The sequence below is a fragment of the Dermacentor silvarum genome, chromosome 5, assembly GCF_013339745.2.
Source record: "Dermacentor silvarum isolate Dsil-2018 chromosome 5, BIME_Dsil_1.4, whole genome shotgun sequence".
Lineage (NCBI taxonomy): Eukaryota > Metazoa > Arthropoda > Arachnida > Ixodida > Ixodidae > Dermacentor > Dermacentor silvarum.
The window spans coordinates 156,311,850-156,332,731 of NC_051158.1; the positions used below are offsets into that span (position 1 = coordinate 156,311,850).

Genomic DNA, 20,882 nt, shown 5'->3' on the forward strand with positions numbered 1-20,882 from the left:
GTCCGTGAATATTATTGCAGTCTGTTGTTTTAATTTCTTAATGTGTTTAACCGCAGACAGCACTGCATAGGCTTCTGCAGTAAAGATGCTTGTATAAGGGTTCAATACGTCCGATTCAGAGAAAGAGGGGCCAATTGCCGCGTAAGATACGCCAGCGTGCGACTTTGGTGCGTCGGTGTAGAATTCAGTACACGAGTACTTGGATTGGAGTTCATGGAAATGCATTTCAATTTCGAGGTCTGCTGCGTACTTTGTAACTTTTACAAAAGATATATCGCACTGTATCGGCTGCCACTCCCAAGGAGGTGGCAGCTTAGCTGGAGGCATTATGCGATGTTCGAGGAGTGGGACATCCATTTCAACGCTAAGCTCGCAGTGAAAAAGGCTGTCTCACAGAGGGTCGATTATGAAAAAGTGTAGCACAAGTCAAATTGTTAATGGTCTTAAAACACGGATATTCGTGATTAGAGTGTACTTTGAGGAAATATGTGAAACTGGTGTATGATCTCTGCAGATGGAGTGACCATTCATTCGATTCTACATATAAGCTTTCAATAGGGCTTGTTCTGAAAGCACCGGTGGCCACGCGGATACCTAGATGGTGAACGGGAGCTAGCATCTTTAGTGCGCTTGGGGCGGCAGAGTGATATACTACAGCCCCATAATCTAGTCGTGAACGAATCAGACTCTTATAAAGGTTCAATAGACACTTCCTGTCGCTGCCCCATGTTGTGTGAGATATAATCTTTATTAGGTTCATTGTTTTTAGGCATTTGGTTTTGAGATATTTGATGTGCGGAATGGAAGTTAGCTTAGAGTCAAGTATGATGCCTAAAAACTTGTGGTCTTTGTTCACAGGTATTTGCTGTCCACACAGTTCTACACAAGGATCTGGGATCAGGCCTCTCTTTCTTGTGAAAAGAACACAAGAACTTTTGTGGGGGTTAACTTTGAACCCGTTTTCGTCTGCCCACTTAGACACTTTGTTCAACCCCTGCTGTACCTGTCTCTCGCACACGGCCAGGTTACAGGACTTGAAGCCCATTTGTATATCGTCCACGTAGACAGAATAAAAAATAGCCGGTGGTAATGAGGTACGAAGTGTGTTCATCTTCACGATAAACAGTGTGCAGCTGAGCACGCCTCCCTGGGGTACACCAGTTTCCTGTATAAATGGACGCGACAGTGCATTACCTATTTTAACCCGGAATGTGCGGTTCTGTAGGTAGCTTTCAATAATAATTAACATATTACCGCGGATGCCCATTGCCGACAGATCGCGTAGGATTCCGTAACGCCAGGTCGTATCGTACGCCTTTTCCATATCGAGAAACACGGATAGGAAGTATTGTTTATGTATGAAGGCATCACGAATGTTTGCTTCGATGCGCACGAGATGGTCCGTTGTAGACCGCCCTTCTCTGAAGCCGCACTGATATGGATCAAGGATTTTGTTTGACTCAAGGAAGTGTAAAAGGCGACGATTGATCATTTTTTCAAAGAGTTTGCAGATACAACTTGTGAGGGCTATTGGGCGGTAACTTGTTACTAATTTGGGGTCTTTACCTTGTTTCAGAATCGGAACGACAAGGGATTCTTTCCATGCAGTAGGTAGGTACCCGGCAGCCCATATAGCATTGAAAAGTGCGAGTAACGTTATTTGGGTATCACTGTGAATGTGTTTGATCATGTCGTACATGATCCTGTCGGGTCCAGGTGCAGAGCTCCGACATGCAGTCAAGGAGGCTCTCAATTCGGCGATGTTAAAAGGCATGTTATAGGGTTCGTTCTGTCTGCATTTGCGGTCAATAGCCTTGCGTTCTGCGATTTGTTTGTGCTTTAGGAATGCCTCGGAATAATTATTTGAACTAGACAGGCGCTCGAAGTGTTCGCCAAGAGCGTCAGCTTGGTCTTCCAAGCTGTTCGCTTCGTCGTTCACTAGCGGCAACGGATGGATTTCTTTTCCCTTTAGCCTCATTAGCCTGTCCCATACTTTTGCCTCTTGAGTATACGAGTTGATACCTGAGAGAAAACTTTCCCAACTTGCCCTCTTAGCCTGTCTTCGCGTCCTTCTTCCCTGGGATTTAACATGTTTAAATTCTATGAGGTTTTCAGCTGTAGGACATTCACGTAGTTTGCCCCAAGCTTTATTTTGTCTCCTTCGTGCCTGTCTAGAATCGTTATTTCACCAGGGGACCCGTCTTTTAAATGAAGTGCCACATGTTTGAGGGACGAACTTCTCAGCGGCGTCAATGATAAAAGCAGTAAAATATGATACGGCATGATCTATAGTAAAATTATTTATAAAATCTCGTGATAAGTACGTGGATTCCCTAAAGCATTCCCAGTCAGCTGAGGCCAGTTTCCAGCGAGGGACATGGGGAAGAGAGTCATGTTCGGTTACTAAGTTTAGGGTTACTGGGAAATGATCACTTCCGAATGGGTTTTAAATTACATGCCATTCTAAGTCAGGGAAAAGTGAGGCAGAGCCAATTGACAGGTCTATTGATGAATATGAACTATGATGGATATTGTAATATGTTGGTTCCTTATTATTGAAGAGGCACGCACCGGAGTTAACAAGGAAGTTTTCAATGAGTCGACCTCTCGCGTCGCATCGCGAATCTCCCCAAAGGGTATGATGAGCATTAAAATCACCAGTGATAATGTATGGTTCTGGGAGCTGGTCGATGAGGCTGTAAAATTCCGTTTTAGTGAGGTGATGGTTGGGTGGTATGTAAATGGAGCAGATCGTTATAAGCTTGTTGAATAAAATTGCTCGCACAGATACAGCCTCGAGAGGCGTGTGAAGGGCAAACTGTTGGCAAGCAACAGACTTATTTACAACTATGGCTACACCTCCGGACAAGGCAGAAGCGTTGTCACGATCTTTGCGGAAAATGGCATATCGCTTGAGAAAGTTGGACTGTGTAGGTTTTAAGTGTGTTTCTTGGACACACAGCATCTTCGGATTAAATTTATGTATGAGTTCTGTGATGTTGTCGAGGTTACGAAGTAGTCCTCTGACGTTCCACTGTAGTATCTGTGTGGCCATGTTGCAAATTTGTGCTGTGGGTCTCGTGTAAAAACACTAACTTAACTTACAGAGCCCTTGTCGGGCCCTGTGATGCGGGCTTTTTCTTTTTTGGAGCGGTCGAGAGATTCTCGCCCCCCCTTTGGCGCTGGCTGCGCCGTCTGGCTGGAAGATGTGTCCATCGGCTCTTGCGGAGCGCTGGACACCCGCTTTTGAGAGCGGTTTGTTCGCAGTGAAGGCCTCGTCTCGAGAGACAAGACCTTGGAGGCCACCAGCCCAGAGGTGGATGGCCCCTTCTGCTGGGGTGGCGGAGCAGCCCTAGCTGCAGTCGCCGAGGGGGCAGATGGCTTCACCGCCGGCTCACTACGCATGGGCCGGACAGTAGCCGGAAGCCGCTGCGACGCTGCCCCCTGACGCGTCACATCGGCAAAGCTGGTTTTAGACAGGTAGGTAACCCGCCTTCGTGCCTCTTTGAAAGTTATGTTTTCTTTTACCTTAATTGTCACTATTTCCTTTTCTTTTTTCCAAGATGGGCACGACCGCGAGTATGCGGCGTGCTCCCCATCACAGTTAATACAATGTAGAGAACCTTCACAAGACTCGGAGGAGTGTTCGTGAGCACTGCATTTCGCACAGGTTTGGCGGCCTCGGCAGTTCTGCGAACTATGGCCGAACCGCTGGCATTTGAAACATCGAAGGGGATTTGGCACGTATGGCCGAACACGAAGCTTGATGTACCCGGCCTCGATGTACTCGGGCAGGACACTTGAGTTGAAAGTAAGTATTAGGTGTTTGGTCAGGAGTTCTTTGCCATCTCGCCTCATTTTAATCCGTTTAACGTTGATGACATTCTGATCACTGAAACCCTCAAGGAGTTCAGCCTCACTCAGCTGCAACAGGTCATCATCTGAGACAACGCCACGGGTGGTATTCATAGTACGGTGTGGGGTTACTGTTAATTGGGCATCTCCAAATGACACTAGATTGGGCAGTTTCTCGTATTGTTTGAGATCACGGAGTTCCAAGAGGAGATCCCCGCTTGCCATCCTGGATGCTTTGTAGCCTGTTCCAAAAATATCAGTCAAAGACTTTGAGACAAGGAAAGGTGAAATTGTACGTACTGATGTGTCTGACTTTTCAGAGTGAATTACATGAAATCGGCGGAAATTCTGTGTTTGGCGTCCAAAAAACTGGAACACATCGTCGGTGCGCCCTCTTTTCAGACGGCGATCAGGGAGTGGCGGGAATTGTTCGGCCATAGGTATAGAATTTTTCGGCAGCGACGCCAGCCACCCACCATGGAGCCCAACGAGGGGACGCTGCAGGACCTGGAAAAGACAGGTCCTGTAAAACGCCAGCTGTACGCCACTACTATAACCAAATTTGTACAGCCAAGGTTGGTTGCACCACACAAGGTTAACCCTCGCTGCCTGGAAAGTCGGAAGTAAATAGAAGAGAGGAGAAGACAGGAAAGATTGAAAGTGAGAGAGAAAGACGAAGATTGAAGAGAAGGATAGGAAAAGGCAACTACCGATTTCCCCCGGGTGGGTCAGTCCGGGGGTGCCGCCTACGTGAAGCCGAGGCCAAAGGGGTGTGTTGCCTCCGCCGGGGGGCCGTAAAGGTCCAAACACCCGGAATTGGCTCAACCCCCAGGATCTCCTTTTCCCCGTACACGGCTAAGCCGCGCACGGTTAGACGCGGGAGGGGCCATCCCTCGTGTGCTCGGGTCCGTGGTGTCGCAACACACCAAACGCCTGCTGACGCAGACGCCCCTGCGGGGTGTTCATAGCTGTTATGCACACCTTATTGCGTTCTATATAAAATTAGACCTAACATGAACTGATGTTAAGTATTTTTTCTTGCATCAATCGCTTGGCTGCAAGTTACATTTTAATTTTGCTTAGTACACACTCTATCACTTTTCATTTTGGTTTTCTTGTTTTGAAACTGTTTCCTATGCCTTAGGGTTTTATTTCTGAATATTTAGTGTTTACACTACACTTTTGTGCAGCTTCTGCTCATATAAGAATTCAAAGTGTAATGGGCCAAATATGTCATAGGTGTAAGCACACAGTGTGCTTACCATTGTTTACCATTCATATTCACGATTTCTGTCTTGTTCCAAGAATAACTTCCACTGGAAAATACACATTTGATGAGCTTAAACTTCTTGAAATGATACATTAAGGCCAGTATTCACTGTGCTGCAGTTACTACAGTTCTGAAGTGTTTTCTAGTAAGCTTGCTTTTTTCTCTCCCATGTTATATTCTTGGCAACCTATCCCCATTCATGCAAGTAGGCATTGTAGCAGTTGCGAGTCTGTGTCCAGTTACATTATTATTTTTTTTTCTAGTCAATACAGCATAGAACATATAGCTAACTGGTAGGTAGTTCATTGTATTGATGCTCTATTATTAAAAAAGCACACTATTTCGCACATGTCGGCTTGCTCTTGCCATGTTTGCTGGTTATTGCAATGTTGCTCGTCAAATGAATTCGATTTCAACTACACCATACAGAACATTCTGATTGGCTTTAGTGTAATTTTAATAATGACAATCAACCAACAAGTCCTAATTCGACAGCTGTCAAGAAGTATTTCTAATACTTTGGGGTCCCTTTCGATATTTTCTGTTTCATCCTGTGTATTTGGTCAGCACAGTGTGCATTCGGTCTATTCATTCTGCTTGGTGCTGCTCAGGTCAGAATATGTTCAACCTGCAAGTCCAAATTATAATGTATGTGTACGACGACTTCATTTACTGGCTGGATGAATTGAAAGCATTATATCTAATTCTAAGAGTATTTTTGTCAAAAATACCAGTGTCTAGAACAAGCATCATATGCACTGCAACTCTTAAAGATTTAAGTTAGGTAGGCAAATATCTATAGGTATGTATACTTGTGCATATAATTTCTACATATTGGCTAGTGTTTTAGCTACACGAAACAGCCTATGTTGTCGCTACTCTCAAGTCAAATTTATGGTTGATGCGCCGCTTGTTTTTGTTGTGCACTTACACTTCTGTGATGTCTTAAGCACTGTAGATTCCTGACAGCTGAAGTATTGCAGCACATAGTTCTAGTTTAGCGTACGCTATGTCATTGCGTACGCTATAAAATAGCGGGTCATCACTGCAGAACGCTATCCCACCGATAGCGTATAGCGTATGCATGCTATTTCTCAGATTTAGCATTACCGTCTGTGCGTGGTTTGCGTAGTTTACGTTAAACATGGTGGCGGTCCCCGCTGCCCGCTTCGAATTGAATTTGGCGTGGCTTTTGCAGAATTCGCTTCGTTCGTAGCAAATGACTGTGTAAACAGCTTTCGCTTACCCTCAGGCCGCTTTGACAACAGTGTAATATGGTTAACCTTGTGGAGTTTTCGAGATCACTTCTCGTTTCGGACACGAAGCCTAACGAGGGAAACCTTCGAGATATGTCGGCGCCACCTGTCATTGAAGTCGAGAGATAGGTGCGACGATGGCATATGGCCTCTGAGTTCGGAAGATCTCGCAGGCCAACTAAAACTCTAATAAATGTGTGCTGTTTCGCGTACGCTGTACTATAGCATATAGGCGTATGCTATTAGTTGCATATGCTTTACTAAAACTGTCTAGTGTCGAAGCTAACTGGCACTTACTATTGCTACAGTATACCAACAGATACCTATCACCGTATTTGTGCATTTTCTGAGAACCAGCCGTGTTTGCTAGGTGAAATTTGTAGTGTACTTATGAGTTTGCCGGTCAGTTCATGTAACTTTTCAGGATAGAATTTACATGGGGAGGAAAAGGGTATCATACAACATGACTGCTGCTAACTGACCATTTATTTTGATGGAAGGATTAAAAATAGCAACACTGGATGTGTGCTTATGTTGCGCACAATTTCCTTCAGAGTTAAGGCGTAAGTTGTAATATAAAGGCATAAAATCACAAGAAATGGTATTTGTGTAAAAAGGAAAGTAAATATGCGCAGACTAACTTCAATCACTTGTCATCTAGAAAGGATGCCTTTTATTTCATGAATTGATCATGAGGTCTGGCTCGCATGTCTTGTTTATGTGGTATGCCTCACTGATCTCTCGTGTCAATTTTTCACCGTAGGTGAAAACAGATGATCTTAATCCAGCCTGAAGTCCTATCGCGGCAATGCATGGTCAAACTGGACGAGCATGCTGGTCTTTTGAGTGAAATATGGGAATTTATTTGGCACATTTGGTTACCGGCCAGTCTGCTCTGTGTACATTTGACCAGGTGTGAAAGGAATACAGTGAGCTGCCTCTCATACACACTAGACAAATTTGGTGGTATCTTTAACCAAGCAAACCTCCCTTGCCTTTCTCAATTCACTTGTGGACTGTCGTGCATATCCTGCCTACTTTATTTTTCGCTGGAAATGTGCGTGCATAGCAGTCCACATGAGAATTGAGGCTTGCTGAGTTAAAGATGCAACCCAATTTGTCTTGTGTTCGTCAGGGGTAGCATAGTCTGTTCCTTTGATCATGTATATATTTGGTCGAATGTACATGGGGCAGACTGGCTGGTCCCTCAACATTTGCCCAGGAGAGCACCATAATTCACTCAAGGGAGAAATATGTTCGTGCCACTTGACGATTCACTGACACGACTGGTGCTGCGCGCCAGATTTCGATTGTTCATCTATGGCAACCAATTGACCATCAAAATCAGTGACGAATACCACATTAAGGAAATGGAACATGTGTCAGTTGTAGAGATACAAGCTGTATTTTGGCTATCACTAATTGCTGAGACGGTGATTAGAGACAGGTACTAGGAGAGCTCTTCATCTGGTTGGCTGGCACAAACTGTACCTGTTTGTGCACTGCAAAAAGCTGAAAGACTACTTGGGCTCACTGAAACTGCTCTTTAAAATAAATTTGAAACAGGGTAAGCTATACAATTTTGTGTGCAGCCCCTACACTAATGCCACTGGACGTACCTGCCATTTCCAGTTACATTTATCGCATGGTTAGACATACTTCTTTTTGCTACCAGCACTTATTGACGTAAAACCAATGGTCTATTGCACAAGCAATAAAAGCACATCAAAACGCTTGGAGTGATGTCAAATTTAGGTAGGTTCATGTAAATGAAAATGAATTGCTTTAATAAGAAAGTTGTGCAGACTGGGTGGGAATAGAACCTGGAGTGTGAAAGGAGCACGCTTTCCTTATGCCACGGCAGCTCTTTGGTGCTCGCTGACTTAAGGTGTGCCTAGTGCGTCACACTGTGCACGTCACATTGCAGCCATTTGGGTGACTAAAGGTGCTTTCACGTTCCCACACGTAAGCAGTCTTAATGGGTCTCTGCCATCTTTTATTGCAGGTACACCTAGGAAATGTTGTATACATTGGCAACGATAACTGGGGCCTGCTCCAGTGCCATCACCGGGATTCCCTGTTCTGCAAATAACTGGCATAGCTGATGTGGGGAGCCCTGGCGCTCGGCGTAGGAGCGTCACAGGGGCTCCTTGTCGGTGCTTGAAGGACGGCAATGCTGTTGAGAAGCCGACATTGAGCCCCGATAAATTGGAAGCTGTGGGTAGTAAGTATCATTCACATTTTTTCAAGTTTGTTTCTGTAATGTTTGTAACAATACATGTATTGCACCGAAATGATTAACTTTTCAGATGCATTTGATGCATATCTTTCGAAATGTGGTGCCCCTGAGGAGAAAAAAAAATGTGGTTGATCCCTCTTATATAGGAATCGGTATAGAACACGAAAGTGAAACGTGTCTTCACAGAAGTAGTGTAATGTTTATTGCACATTGATATATAATGTCTATTGGTGTTTTGTGGCTAAAGCGCCCTTAGGCGTTGATGCACCCACGCTGACGCCTGGTGGCACGTCTCCTCCATCACGACTACCAACGTCGATGACCATGAGCAACCGTCGTGCATATGGAAGCTGCACTACGCTGCACACGCTAGCACAACGCGAAAGACGAAGCACGTAACTGACACACTAATACAACGCGCAAGACAAAGCACGTAACTGAATCGTCACCGAGTCAAATCAGCGCGTACAGCGCGTCGTAATTGCAGCCTCCGCGATCAACTTCAGAAACATTTTCAGAGCTAATTGCGGAGGCCACGCTCCGCTGTGCTGAGTACGGTGAACGCCACCTAGGTGGCGTTGGTAGTGCTTCTTGATGCCAGCGTCCCTTCGAATGCTGGCATCGAGGCGTCGTAGTGCTGAGACCACCGAAGCGTTCACTGTCGGTGCGCGTTAGTGTCATAATGCAGTACTTCTCTTTTCTGCTCGTAGGCGGCGGCACCGCCCCGAGCAAGAGCGCGGGTACACGGAGGAGTGTTAGATATATAAGGCGCGTCTGTGTAGCTCTCTGTAAATGCGTTTGTGGCGCAATGGGTTAAACGCTCGGCGATCTATCGTCGCGGACCGAGAGGTCGTGGGTTCGATTTCCAAATTTTGCATGTTTGTGGAACTTTTTCTTCTGGTTTCTTTCTTTGTATTATGTTCGTGTACATTGTAAGCTGACGTATTTCCGTGACGGAAATACGTCAGTGAAGTCTTGGTGGACCCCGGCATAAAACACTTTCGTGTTAAAAATCATCTTCTCATGCTTGGTTTTGGCCGATCGGTTGAATCGAGTGACAAAGTTTTTCGCGTTTAGATAGCCCAAGAAACACTATCGTCTTTAAAAAGAAACAAAAGCAGAATTAACAAACCAGCTTATTTGTGGCTACTCATGAGTTGCATTTCTTTGTTTAAAAGTGCCTGCGAAGTGGCGCTAACCTACTTATCAGGTCCAGAATTTTTGATTAACACCGCTTGCAAAAGCTCGCGTTCTAATTTGGTTTTTCCACGGCCAGAACTTCCGTATTCGTCATCTGCGGATGGCAACGACAACTTTTGCAGTGTAGAGCAATACTCAACCCTTCTCCCGATGTGCAACACCTGTAGCGTAGTCGTAGCCGGTCGTTCAGACACTGAATTGCAGTGCAGATGTAGGCAACGACAGAAGAGTCAAGACGAGAGACATGCGGCAACTCTTTAACAAAAAGCTTTATTTTTGCTGGCCCATGTTTATAGCCGTCAGTCACTGCATTGCACATCCACAATTCGCACCCTTAGGAAGAAAGTAAACTCTGTCTGACAAGTGTGCAGAAGTTGTGCTGATACACACAGAGCCAAGTCGCGAAATCTTTTCAGCCTCAATTCAGTTTCAGTTTATTTTCTTTCGTAAGTATTTTATAATATTTTACATATTTTTATATATTATTTTACGTGTTAGTTGATCACTGCTTTTGCTGGAAACAGTACACTGAGCAAACGACGGTTCAGTCACACGAACTGCAATGACATTCAAGCCTACTGTCACGCACATTTTTCTTGACGTTGTATGAGTGTTCTCTCAGCTGGTGATTGATACAGCGTCCCATTTGACCTATATACTGTTTACCACAAGGGGGATACAATAAACCACGTTGCTAACACAGGTGACAAACGGAATTTGGTGTTTTGTTGCATATGTTCGGCGTGCTGTGTCATTGCCTTTGATTACACAACTTTAGAATTATATGCAATTTTCTTGATATTGTGAGAGCTTATGAATGTAGGGTATGACGGCCAGTTTTATGTCTGTCAGATGCAGTGACCACATGACCTCTACTCTGAAAAGCGCATGCATCGAGTGGTTGCCATGTGATCACTCCATCTGACAGACTTAAAGTGGCTGTCATACCATACATTCATAAGCTGTCTCACCGTATCCTGAAAACTGCAGATCGTTCCAAAGTTAAAGTTGTCTTCTTTGCACCTCAGAAGCTTATAAAGTTGTGTAATCAAAGGAAATGTTTCAGCGCAGCACACAAGTGTAACAAAAAGCACAAAAATCTGTTCGTCACCTATGTTAGCAACATGAATTACTGTACCCCTCTTTCTTGTGGTAAACAGTACATAGGCCAAACAGGACGCTGTATCAATGACCAGCTGAGAGAACACTCATACAATGTCAAGAAAAACGTGCATGACAGTTGGCTTGCATGTTGTTGCAGTTCGTGTGCCTGTGAACCATTGTTTGCTCGGTGTACTGTTGTCAGCAGAAGCGGTGATCAACTAACACGTGAAATTATTGAAGCTGAAAAGATAACGCGACTTGGCTCTGTGTGTGTCAGCATCTGTACACTTATCAGACAGAGTTGACCTTCCTAAGGGTGTGAATTGCGTGTGTGCAATCCAATGAGTGACGGCTATAAACATGGGTCGCTGAAAATAAAGCTTTTTGTTGGAAATCAGCACACGTCTATTGTCTCATCTTTTCTGTCGTCAATATCTGTGCTGCAATTCACCAATATGTTGTACCAACAAGTCAAATTTATCACTCACTCATTGTAACTTTCTTTCATCACGAATGAAATGTGGTTTTGGTACTGTGGTAGAGCATTCACATCATTTGTTCATTTTTGTTTTCTTCCAAGACTGAACTCGATGTAACAAGCAGCCGTGGCATTGCAAGGAAGCTTTATGTTAAAGGAATATATTGATACTAACGTCTTAACTGCTTAGTGCAATAAAGGAAGTTGTGGGTATTGTTTATTGTGCTTTCCTTGCTCTTGGTGTCCAAACTTATAGCTATATTGGTTAGGTTTTACTGAAATTTGCTTTTGATGTTTTGCATTATTCTCCTGTGTAAAGTCACGATTGTTTGTTTCACAGTTATGCGAAGCTTAAGTTGTTTGTAAGCATTTTTATAGCCTGTTTTCACAGTAAACATGGCTTACTTCAGTGTTTCAGAGGGCGCTTGATAATTTGATGTAATTGATGTCTCTGCAGGTTACCGCATTATTGACTTGGAAACCAGTGAGGTCTGGATGCAAGTGAAGCTACCGAGGGAGGCATGTGTGCATCACTTGTGCTGCTGGCCATCCTCTGCAAAAGTGATGGTTGGCTGTCAGTGCTTGGATGACTTTCTGTTACTCTACGCCTTGGGCTGTGTTGACTACTTCACACTTGCTGCCATGTCTGCAAGCTTAGGCAAAAAGACCGGCTGGACGCTTGGCAGGAGATAGTATCCAACCGTAGTGTTACTGTGTTGTGTTGTACATTACAAAGTGAAGGAGGACAGCATTTGTGCTGTTATTAGGAAGTATAAATTGTGTTCTGCCATTGAAATAAGGGAACTCGACAAAAAGCAAAAAATTTCGAAGTCTGACCTACATGGGAAGGCAAAATATATTGTGTTGTAGTTGTAGCTGTTAGTAGAGTCTTAATATGCGATAGAAGACCTTGATGTTTAATAGAAAATATATTTAAATGTGTTATCAGTTTTTAAGTTACTGTTATATAAGTGTCGTTTGCCAGGATGATGTAAGCAGACAGTAAATAAATGCATGGTTTGACATTATAACCAAGTTTGTCTATGGCATTCACTATTATTTAAGGTGGACCAATGCATATTCATGGGTGCATATTCAACCACCACATATTCCTCCTGCACAAACAATTCCTATGTACTAGCGTTTGTTCTTAGCAGCTGATGTTGGCTATTATGCAATTTCTTGAAAGCACATGCAGCTACCGACACATGATTTTTAGAGCAGTAAGTCGGAAGCAAAGACTGATTTTTTTCTGTGGTCTAAGCTTAAATGATATGTTTAAGGAAATGAACATTTATGGAATATATTTACTTTCCTGCTGCGAGAACCTTTATACGAGAACCTGTGCACATTGGACGTGCATGCTGCTTCTCTTGCTGTTACAGCCAAAATGAAAAATTGTTCTTATGAACCACTTTGCAGCTTTGCATTGTGCACTTTTACTTGCAGTTAGCATTTATATGCTGTGCTATGGACAACAGCAAGACAAGTCAGGCAAACCACCATGGGAAACGCTTTAAAGATTCTGGCTTAGGGCGCGTTGGTACTATATATAGTGCAAGACAGATGAGCTGCCCGTACAGCAGTGCTGTCAGCATTACACGGCTGACAGCACCGCAAACCCTTAAATTTATATTTGTTTGACAGATAATGCATTCTAGTAGTTTTCATGTCGTATATGCATGAAAATGTAAACAAGAACTGGTGAAAACAGCATTCTTTTACGTATATAGTGTATCTTACCACAAGGTAAGGTACACATATATCTTGGTAAGCTACACAAGATATATACGTAAAAAACGCTGTTTTTCACTAATTCTTGTTTCACATTTTCATGCATATGCAACATGAAAACTACTAGAGTAAATTATCTGTCAAGCAAATATAAATTTAAGGGTTTGCGGTGCTGTCAGCCGTGTCATGCTGACAGCACTCCTGTTATGTATGTCTACAAATATTCTGCGATGTCAGTTGAGTGTTGCTTGAACGTCACATACGTACGTTGCCTGAAAGCTCAAGTGACAAAAGGCAACATCCACATTACGTTGCCAGGAAGTTCTGTTAACGTTATGTTAACGTCGTGAATGTGCTGCTCAACGCTGCCACAACGTTACGGCCCAACGTTGTCTGGCGATCAAAAAAGAGGACATTAGTAGCATGTAGGCAACGTTATACACCGACATTTGTGCACATTCAGAGAACGTTACGGCAACATTTTGCGTTACTTGGGGTCGGGGCTATGTTAGTGGGGCTACACTAGTTCAGGTGCAACCAAACTAGGCAGGCCCACTAAGCTTCATCAAAGTCACTCCCTCACCAGAACAGGAATTGGCCTCCCTGGTGCAGTATTCGGCCACTACCTCCCTCATGACTCCGACAATTAACCCATGGCCCTCAGTCCCCAGTGGCTGCGGAGCACCTGACCAAGGCGGCGGTCAGACCTGCGACGTGGCAGAAGGTGCTAAGAATGTCTGGGTCCGGACAGGCCGCTAATGGAAACGGGACCTGGCAACGTTCAACACGTGCACCCTCTCGAGTGAGGCTAGCTTAGCAGGACTATTTGAGGAATTATCAGGCATTGCCTGGGATATTATTGGCCTTAGTGAGGTTAGAAGAACTGGTGAGGCTTACACAGTGCTGACTAACGGCCACGTCCTCTGCTACAGAGGTCTTCCAGATAAGAGAGAATCCGGGGTAGGATTTCTAGTTCATAAGGACATAGCGGGCAACATTGATGAATTCTACAGCATTAGTGAGAGGGTAGCAGTCGTCGTAATAAAGCTGAATAGGAGGTACAAAATGAAGGTAGTACAAGCCTACGTCCCAACTTCCAGTCACGATGATGAAGAAATAGAACAGTTTTATGAAGATGTCGAATTAGCAATGAGAAAGGTGCAAACTCAGTATACAGTAGTCATGGGCGACTTCAATGCAAAAGTGGGCAAAAAGCAGGTTGGTGGGCAAGCAATTGGCAACTACGGCGTCGATTCTAGGAATGCGAGAGGAGAGATGTTGGTAGAATTCGTGGAAAGGAATAGGCTCCGAATAAGAATACATTCTTCAGGAAGCGCAGCAACAGGAAGTGGACCTGGAAAAGACCTAATGCAGAAACAAGGAATGAAATAGATTTCATACTCCTTGCCGATCCAAGCACAGTGCAGGATGTAGAAGTGTTAGGTAAGGTAAAGTGCAGTGACCATAGGTTAGTGAGGACTAGGATTTCTCTCAATTTGAAGAGAGAAAGAGTGAAATTAGTCAAGAGGAAACAGGCCAACCTAGACGCAGTAAGGGTGAAAGCAGACCAATTCAGGCTGGTGCTCGCAAACAAATATGCAGCTTTAGAACAGGAAGAAAAAAACATAGAGCTAATGAATGACACCGTAACTAGGCTTATCTCAGAAGCAGCAATTGAATTGGGAGGTAAGGCACCAAGGCAACCAGGAACAAGAATTCGTGATCGCCAGTGAGCCTCTAGAGTCTGTAAAGGAGTACGTTTACCTAGGTCAATTACTCACAGGGGACCCAGATCATGAGAAAGAAATTTACAGAAGAATAAAATTGGGTTGGAGTGCATACGGCAGGCATTGCCAAATCCTGACTGGGAGCTTACCAATGTCGTTGAAAAGAAAAGTGTACAATCATTGCATTCTACCGGTGCTAACATATGGGGCAGAAACTTGGAGATTAACAAAGAAGCTCGAGAACAAGGACCGCACAAAGAGCAATGGAACGAAAAATCTTAGGAGTAACGTTAAGAGACAGGAAGAGAGCGGTGTGGATCAGAGAACAAACGGGGATAGACGATATTCTAGTTGACATTAAGCGGAAGAAATGGAGCTAGTCACCATGTAATGCATAGGATGGATAACCGGTGGACCATTAGGGTTACAGAATGGATACCAAGAGAAGGGAAGCGCAGTCGAGGACGGCTGAAAACCAGGTGGGATGATGAAGTTAGGAAATTCGCAGGCGCAAGTTGGAATACGCTAGCACAAGACAGGGGTAATTGGAGATCGCAGGGAGAGGCCTTCGTCCTGCAGTGGACATAAATATAGGCTCATGATGATGTCCCTCCCTCCATCCGCCGTGCGGCGTCCACACCCGCACTGCGCATGTGCATCCTCCTTCCCCTCCTCTCTTTGTATATACAGGGTGTTTCAGCGAACACTTTCAAAATTTATTTAAGGTTGCCTGTGGCAGATAGCCCAAATCTAGTTCATGAGCTGGTCTACTCGAAGAGGCGGACATTACTTGCACAAGAAATTGAAATGCATAATCGAATTATTAACAAAAATTCACTAATTAAGTTTTTAACTAATTACCGTATGGCCCATTATGCAATTTACAAATTGTAGCCGTGGAGTTCGCAAGGCGGATCCACTTGTAATTAATTCTAAGGATGCCACAAGTTTCGAGTAATTAATTCCCGAATTTTGCGGAGAAATGCATTGGCGTTCCAGTTAACTTTGTGCGTCAATGCATAAAGCGACGTTTTGTTAAGAACCTAACTGGAACGCCCGTGCATTTCTCCGAAAAGTTCGGAAATTGTTATCTCGAAACTGGTGTCATCCCGAGAATTCATTCCAAGTGGATCCGACTTGCGAACTCCACGGCTACAATTTATAAATTGCAATATGGGCCATCAGGTCATTAGTTAAAAACTTAATTAGTGAATTTCTGTTAATTATTCGATTATGCATTTCAATTTCTTGTGCAAGTAATGTCCGCCTCTTCGAGTAGAACAGCTCATGAACTAGAATTGTGCTATCTGCCACTGGCAACCTTTAAGAATTTTTGGAAGTGTTCGCTGAAACACCCTGTATACGTATAGTATATGTACACCAAGCCGTAGCCTCCTATATACTTTCCATGCCCGCCGATCGGCGGCGAATGTGGTACAAGCCAGCCGTCGAGCCTCGCGCTCGACCTCGCCGTCGGTGGCGCTGCCGTCCAAGAATTGAGCAGACGCATCTGGAAGTAGTCAATGGTGGAACACGTTAGAAAAACCTCTATTATTAGAGCTTGAGCACCTTGCGGGAAAGGAGCTTCGTTGCAAAAATCTTGGCGAAGTCGTGTTTGTCGGTGATCTTCATTGCATAGTTCACATATATTGGTCTAAAAAACTTGGTCAAGAGTAGGTCCAAAAGCGTTTCGTAGTGCCCAGGTATTTCACACACAAAAACTTCTCGTTTGCGGAGCACTTTGGCGGCCTTAGCCACGGCTTCTTTGAGGGGATTTTGCAAGTTCCTCATTTTGGAGAGAACTATGTCAACAAACCTGCTCAAGCAGTACAATACTGTGAGAAGTTTCTCGGAAGGGTACAGAAGACCTCCTCTATCCTGGTGTCGGATTAGAGCGACGGTGCCGAGGAGCCAGGCTTTGTGAGTAAACGGAAAGATTTGTCGCAAGCTATGTTCTCACCGACAGTTCTCGCAAGGTAACCACCTACTATTGCGAGAGCTGCGACTTCAGGCGGGGGGAGCATTGCTTTATCTCTGCTGAGGAGCTCCCTGAGCACTTTGGTCGCTTCGCTTGGAAACTGCCCAACAGCGCTTTCCATCGGGCAGGTCTCTTGTCGCACGGCAATTGTCGATATGCTGTTCTCCTCCGCCGCCATGACATTACTGGTGCTTGGTGCCCTAGCAATACCCGTTTTAGTGCCTTCTCTATACCAGACAGCACAGCTCGGACATCTGTCTGATCATTGCTGCCTGCCGATTTCCTCAACCACCCAAAGAAGGATTCTATAGGGTCAGACGACATCTTCCTGGTAAGAACAAAGTGGAAGCGCATCTCCTTAAGCAGATAAATCACACATTCCACATTCGAGCGAGTGGTTACTATCAGGTCTGCGTGTGTCTCATTGGTTAGGAACTGCTTTGCTAGGCAGTGGCGCTTCATGTCTTCCAGATAGTTCAAAAATGTCATAGCGTTCCATTCTAGGCGATCGTCACTCTCAGACTCAAACTGCTTGCTGTCAGGGTTCCTTTGGTGGATATGTTGAGTGCAGTTACTGACGTCCATCAGAACAAACCAACCTTACAATGTGTCCATGAACAGCGCAGTTGGTCCGACACGTGCGAAGCTAGCATCGCATGTGTGGCCTGCTAGTTCTCTTAGGAGCTTGAGCGCAGCAGTGACTGCACGCGACAACAGCTGCGCCACTCTCTTTACGCTCATTGCTTCCAGATTAGTTGGAAACACATGTTTCCTTGTCAAAGATCTCGCAAGCTTCACAATACTATTCTGCTGCATCCAGTAAAGTTGCTTAACATACTCAGACGTTATTTCGCCATTTTTGCCCAGTTCGCGGGACAGAAACTGGGACCGCACGTTCTTTATTAGATGGCACTGGTCGAATGCTAAAAACAGCTTGCGACCTTTATCCTCGGGGTGCGTATGCAGTGTTTGATTGTTCCACTACATAAAAGCCGATAAGCCATCACATTTATGTTGTGGTTGTCGGTGACCACTCTTACCACAAGAAATCCAGTAGCCTCAACTTCTTTCAAAACACGCAGCGTTACGATGTGAAGCTCTCTTCCGGTGCAATTTTTCGTAAAAAAATAGGCTACCGGTATTCGAAAGCGAGTCGAAAGCCCATTCAAGACAAAGCATAGCAATGAATTAGCTAGGACAAGCTCATCGGAGCGTTTCTCAGGAAGGGATTGACCATAGTCTACTTCGCCTACGAACGCATCTCTCTGCTTTACGTAGAGCAATCTCTCTTTTACTCTCATCTCGTCGATTATCAACGAGCACGTTCTCGATTGCGAAGAAGTGTAAGCGGCAATCTCAACAGATAGTCTTTGCTTCACCAGGTCTGTCACTCCTACGTCTCCACGTGATGATCCCAAGAAACGTTCCAAGGTGCTTCGGGTGGGAAGTCGCAGTATTCCAGCGTTTCTTATGTGGTCATAGGCTCGTGTTGAAAGGTTTCTCAGAACGATACTTTGGCGTATTGTCAGTTCCGACCATTTTGCTTTTTTCTTTCCAAAAATTTTCACTTGCTCCAGCAAAATTGAAGCGCTAACGTAATTTTCCTTTGCCTGTTCAACAACCGAGAGAAAAGCGGGAACATGACAGTCCTCCTTGAGTTTTCGAAGTTCTTCCTTGTACTTGTCAACTGTGTTCCTGATCTTCTGTATGTGCGCTTTAAGGTCCCGCTCTTTCCGCCTCCATTTCCTTCGCTCGATTGCCGAGACAGAGTTGTAAGTGGAAACTTGTACAGATCGATACACGTATATTCTCGCGCTCCCACTAGGCGCAGGAGCACTTTCGCACAATGATGTTAGGACTGGATTCTGCATGTGGTCGGCACCATCACAATCGGGGGGGTCATCGCACTGCTGTTGAGACGGCTCACCTTGACCTTCAACAGCTCGCTTTTTAGGTGCTGGGGGACCGTTCCAAGCACTGGCCTCCCGTTTCCTCGCAGCTGTGTCACTTCTTTCCACTTTTTTCTGGGGTTCCAAATACGAGGGGTATTCGGAAAACACACTCGGCACGGCGCCTCTTTAAAGCCTTCTCGTTTTGCATCCTTCTTTGAAGTCAGAAGCAACAAAGTGACGACTACACACAGTGGAATAACAAGATGTCGTGTTCAGACTCCAATTATCTCTTGAGATAACTTTCAGCCACTGGTCGCGTAGGGCTGCATCAGCGGGAATTTCGTGAAACGAAATACCTGGCACTTTGCGTTTGCTGGAGGATATGCAGCGAGGCACGCCGCAGTAAGAACGCCATCTCGTCTGAAGTGGCACTTAAGCGCCCGACATATGCATTGTTGCATAAAAGTAACAGCAGTCAACAAACAGGGAAAATCGGATGCACGAACAGCTGTGATCAAGCAGGTCGAGACACATATACCCGGTTCACTTCTGGTGCCAAGCACACCACAACAGCAGCAAAAGAACATCCAATGCACAGAAGCCCATGAGGAAGAGTACTCGGTGCACTTTCTGCTCAAATCACAGTAAAGGGCATTAGTCGAACAGCACATCATGCACAGAAGTCCACGAGAAAATTCACTCGGCACGCTTTCCACTTGAACAAACCGTGCTGCGATTCTGGGAAGAGCGCGCCCCTGGCGGCGAAATTAGTCGACAGGAGAGGAGGACAAGAAAGGAGGTGGCACGGGCGCGCCGTAGCTGATGGGCGGGCAAGGAAAGTATATAGGAGGCTATGGCCAAGCTCCAGCTTCCGGAAGCCGGCTTCTGCTTCCGGTTCCGGTTCCACTTCCGGTTCCGCTTCCGGCTTCCGGAGATCGCTTCCGGCGTTTTGCCCGAATGATCCCCCGGTGCTTCGCCCACTCATCATCATTCACTTCATCCTCTCATTCTCCTCCTGCAACGCCGCGATGAGTGCCACGGACAGCGCCAGCGTCAACGCCAGTGTCAGCGCCGTGGACAGCGCCGCGGAGAAGAGGGCTCGAGCCGCTGCCACGAAACGGCAGCGGCGACAGGCCGATCTTAAAACTAATGGGAAGTTTAGTCGACCCCATGGCTCCTTCGCATACTACTCAGGGTTCCTCTACGGGAAGATGGTGTAATTTTTTAAATGCGAAGCATTTCTTGGCAATGCCTTCCGTATGACTTAAAGCACATTTTAGACATCTCTAAATTTCCTTCTCATGATTACGGCCCCCATTGTGTAATTCATCTAGATAAACGTAATCTCTTTACCGACTATGGAGGCTGACTGACGATCCTTAATTCTTGTTGCCTTCATGCTGTGAACATTATCTTTGTCTTCTGAATATTAGTCCTCAACCCCATTCTTGCACTTTCTCGTTTAAGGTCCGCAATCATTTGTGGTTATTCATCAGCATTGTTGCTGAATAGGGCAATGTCATCTGCAAACCGAAGGTTGCTGAGATATTCCCCGTTCATCCGCACTAATAAGCCATCGCAGTCTGAGAGCTTGACTACTTCTAAGAATGCAGGGAATATATCATTGTAGAGATTGTGTCTCCTTGCCTGACCCCTTTCTTAATAAGTAACTTCTGCTATTCTTGTGGTGAACCAATGTACCTGTGGAATCTTTGTAGATATTTCCTAAGATAATCACGTATGCCTGCTGTACTCCTTGATTACGCAATGCTTCTGTGAGTGCTGGTATCTCTACTGAATAAAATGCATTTTCGTATGCTATGCAAATTAAATAGAGAGATTTATTGTACTCCGAATATTTCTCGATTACCTAATTGATGACATGGATGTGATTCATTGTAGAATATCCCTTCCTGAAGCCAGCCTGTTCTCTTGGTTGACTGAAGTCAAGTGGTGCCCTGATTCAATTAGAAATTCTCTTGCTGAATATTTTAAACAGTACTGAAAGCAAGCTAACTGGTTGTGTAGTTGTGGGCTAATGGGCCTCAAATGGCCTCCCGCACATGTGAGTTGCCAGATTGAACCGGCACTCACTATGGGGTATCGAGTATCGGATACCGAGTGGCATGTCTGCGCTGAAGACGATCAT

The 20,882-nt window shown here is 45.0% G+C and overlaps 1 pseudogene; it reads right to left on the reverse strand.

Annotated features, from left to right (window-relative positions):
* Positions 1-16,374: 16,374 nt before the first annotated feature.
* Positions 16,375-20,882, reverse strand: part of LOC125946080 (uncharacterized) — a 357,153-nt pseudogene continuing 352,645 nt past the window's right edge.